General features: G+C 39.2%; 1 pseudogene; it reads right to left on the reverse strand.

Moving 5' to 3' along the window:
* Positions 1-319: 319 nt before the first annotated feature.
* On the reverse strand, positions 320-1,059 carry LOC133753224 (S-phase kinase-associated protein 1-like; annotated as a pseudogene).
* Between the last annotated feature and the right edge of the window lie 3,281 nt (positions 1,060-4,340).

Below are 4,340 nucleotides of genomic sequence, written 5' to 3' on the forward strand. Positions count from 1 at the left end.
ATGTTAGCCATTCTGACAAGGTGAGGTGAAATCTCATTGTGGTTTTGATTTGCATTTCCGTGATGGCTACTGATGTTGAGCATTTTTTTCACATATTTGTTGGCCATTTGTATTTCTTCTTTTGAGAACTGTCCGTTGAGGTCCTTTGTCCATTTCTTTTTTTTTTTTTTAAGATAATATTTTTTTAATTCTATTTCAGAAAACTTTTTGGAAGTTGTTTTATTTACAATGCCAAATTTTAAAAGATCACTCAATTTAACTGGACAATAAACCAGGCAGCAATCACTCTGCGAGAAGAGAAAAAGCCCCAAATGCCACTTTCTATCGAGAACCCACAGTTCAGTTTTATTCAGAGCAAAGTAAACAGGAACTTTCAATCATACTAGAAGAAACTCGGGTTTGGAATCTGTACTCAAACTACACATGCAGTGAGGACAATATTCTGCTAAAACAAATGATTTGCTGTTGCATTTGTCTACGTTTGCCTAATATTAACAATTATAAACAGAGCAGTGCAACTAGTATTTGGAACAATCCTTACAGTGTTACAGTGTCAGGCACAACGTTTCACTTCTCTTCACACCACTGGTTCTCTTTGTGTACCTGGGCTTCTTCTTCTTCAGTAAAGTCATTCTTAATGTTGAAGGTTTTGCGAATCTCCTCAGGAGTCTTCCCCTTGATCATATTGGCAACAGTCTTGCACGTAACGTCCAGCAAACCTTTGATGTCTAAGTAGTTTGCAGCCAGAATAAGCTCAAAAAATGTTCCTTGGTCAACTTCCAGGAATTTCTGGTCCCAAACAGGGGTATCATCCATTCGCTTTTCCTTGTTCTCATCGTCTTCAGGAGGAGGAGGATCATCCTTGTGGTGGGTGCACCACTGAATGACCTTTTTTAATATTGCTGCATTAACATTTGGTAGAGGAACCGGGTCATCATCTCCTTCATCATCCATCCCCAAATCTTCCAACATGGTCTTGATAGTCACAGACTGTTTGGCAATTTCTACATCAACTTCAAAAATCTCTCCATCAGAACTCTACAACTTTATTGAAGGCATGGTGTTCGGGTTTGAGGAGCCGGCAGGCCGGAGGCTGACGAGAGAGGGGCGGCGTCAATGCAAGGAGAAGAGAAAGGCGGACGCAAGGCCACTACCTATTTCTTTTTTTTTAACATTTATTTATTCACTTGATAGTCAGAGTTACACAGAGAGAAGAAGAGGCAGAAAGAGAGAGAGAGAGGTCTTCCATCCACTGGTTCACTCCCCAGATAGCCACAATGGCCGGAGCTGTGCTGATCCGAAGCCAGGAGCCAGGAGCTTCTTTCAGGTCTCCATGCAGGTGCAAGAGCCCAAGCACTTGGGCCATCTACTACTGCTTTCCCAGGCTATAGCAGATACCAGGATTGGAAGTGGAGCAGCCAGGACTCAAACCGGTGCCCATATGGCATGCCAGCGCTGCGGGCAGCAATTTTACCTGCTACACCACAGCGCTTGCACATTTCTTTACCTAGAATTTTTTGTTGAGTTTTTTAGATTGCTGATTTATTCAAATATTAATCCTTCATCAGATAAATTGCCATTCTGTGAGCTGCCTCTTCACTCCATTGTTCCCTTTGCTATGCAGAAGCTTCTGAGTTTAATATAATCCCAGTTTCAGTTTTGTTGCCTGTGATTTGGGGGTCTTATCCAAGAAATCAACACCTACACGAATATCTTGAAGGGTTTCTCCTACGCTTTCTTTCAGCAACTTCACAGTATCAGGCCTTAAATTTAGGTCTTTGATTCATCTTGAGTTGATTTTTGTATATGGTAATAGAGAGTTATGTAATTTCATTCTTTTATGTATATGCACCCAGTTTTGCCAGCACCATTTAGTGAACAGATTATCCTTTCTCCCATGTATGATCTGGGCATTTGTGTCAGAACACAGTTGGCTATTTGCATATGGATTAATTTCTGGTCTCTCTATTCTGTTCCATTGATCTACTTGTCAGGTTTTTTTTTTTGTTTGTTTGTTTTTGTTTGTTTGTTTTTGTTTTTGTTTTTGATTTTTTTTTTTGCCAATGCCATGCAATCCAATTACTATAGCTTTGTTCTATGATTTGAAGTCAGATGTGATTTTTTTGCTCAGGATCATTTTGGCTATTCCAGGTCTTATGTGATTCCTTATAAATTTTATGATTTTTTTTTCTAATTTTGTAAAAATGTGATGGATATTTTGATAGGAACCTCATTGTATTTGTTGATTGCTTTAAGAATTATATACATTTTTAAAGATTTGTTTATTTATTTGAAGGTCAGAGTAACACAGAGATAGAAGGAGAGGCAGAGAGAGAGAGGTCTTCCATCCATTGTTTCACTCCCTAATTGGCCGTGACAGCAGCGGAGTTGCACCAATCTGAAGCCAGGAGCCAGGAGCTTCTTCTGGGTCTCCCACGCGGGTGCAGGGGCCCAAGGACTTGAGCCATCTTCTACTGCTTTTCCAGGTCATAGCAGAGAGCTGGATTGGAAAAGGAGCAGCCGGGTCTCAAACCAGCGCCCATATGGGATGCCAGCACTGCAGGCAGCCCTTTTGCTCACTATGCCACAGAGCTGGCTCCGAATTATATACATTTTAATATATGGATTCTTCCAATCCATGAACAAGGATTAGCTTTCCATTTTTTTGTCCTTGCTGATTTCTTTTACCTGTGTTTTATAATTTTCATTGTAGAGATCTTTCACTTTTTTGGTTAAATTTATTCCTAAATATTTGAGAATTTTGTGGCTATTGTGAGAGGGGTATCTGTTTCTATTTTTCTTTCAGCAAAGTTCATCATTAGTGTATATAAAAGCTACTGATTTATGGATTTTTATTTTGTAACCTGCAACTTCACTAAAATGGTTTACCAGTTCTAACAGCTTTTTGGTGCAGTGTTTATATTTTTCTATGTAAAACATCATGTCATCTACAAACTTGAATATTTTGACTTCCTCCTTTCCAATTTTGATGTCCTTTATTTCTTTATTTTCTAATTGCCTCAATATTTGCAAAACTATATTGAATAAGAATGGTGAAAGTGAACATATACATATATCTATATATATATGATTTACTTTATTTATTTGAAGTCAGAATTACAGAGAGAGAGAAAGAGGGACAGAGAGAGTGATCTTCCATCCGCTAGTTCACTCTCCAATTGCTGTAACAGCCAAGACTAGGCCAGACCGAAGACTGGATTGAGAAGCTTTGTCTGGGTCTCCCATGAGGGCAGAGGGGCCTATGCACTTGGGCCATCCTCTGTGCTTTCCCCGGAGCATCAGCAGGAAGCTGGATAAGAAGTGGAGTAGCTGGGGCTAGAAACAGTACCTGTAGGGGATACTGGCACTGCAGGCTGCAGTTTTAACATGCTGAGCCACAGAACTTGCCCCTAAACTTCCCTCTGAAAATTTTTTTTAAGATTTATATATTTATTTGAAAGGCAGAGAGAGAGAGAGAATGTTCCATCCTTTGGTTCACTCCCCAAATGGCTGCCACACTTGGGGTTCTACCAGGCCAAAGCCAGGAACTCCATCTGGGTCAGCCACGTGGGTGCAGGGGCCCAAGCACTTGGGCCATCTTCTGCTGCTTTCCCATGCACATTAGCAGGGATCTGGATTAGAAGTGGAACAGCTGAGACCAACCAGCACTCATATGGGATGCTGGCGTTGTAAGCAGCTGGTTAACCTGCTGCACCACAACACCAGCATTGATTCCACAGGTTTTGATACGTTGTATTTATATTTTATCACATAAAGTTTTTTACTTCCTTTTTAATTTTTCCAATGACCCATGGATTCTTTAGGAGCATATTGTTTAATTTTCATGTATTTGTACATGCTTTATTGTTCTTGTTACTAATCTCTAGGTTTATTCTTTTGTGGTCTGAGGACATACATGGTATGATTTCAGTCTTTTTAAAGTATTTTTTTAAATTTACTGAGAATTGATCTGTGGCCTAAAATACTGTGTATCCTAAAGAATGTTCCATGTACTGATAAGAAAAATGTGTATTCTATATCTGTTGGGTGAAATGTGTAAATAGCTGTTATATCCATTTGGTTAATAGTGTGGTTCAACTTCAATGAATCTTTGTTGATTTCTGTCTGGATGATCTGTCCATTGATGACAGTAGGGCGTTGAAGTTCCCCACTATTATTGTATTGAACCCTGTCTCATGCTTTACATTTAATAGTATTTTCTGTATGTGGGGTATTCTTTCACTGAATCCATATACATCTATGATTGTTATATTTTCCTGCTGAATCCATCATTTTATCAATATATAATGTCCCTTTTTGTCTCTTTTTACAGTACTGAA

The sequence above is a fragment of the Lepus europaeus genome, chromosome X (genome assembly GCF_033115175.1).
Source record: "Lepus europaeus isolate LE1 chromosome X, mLepTim1.pri, whole genome shotgun sequence".
In the NCBI taxonomy this organism is placed as follows: Eukaryota; Metazoa; Chordata; class Mammalia; order Lagomorpha; family Leporidae; genus Lepus; species Lepus europaeus.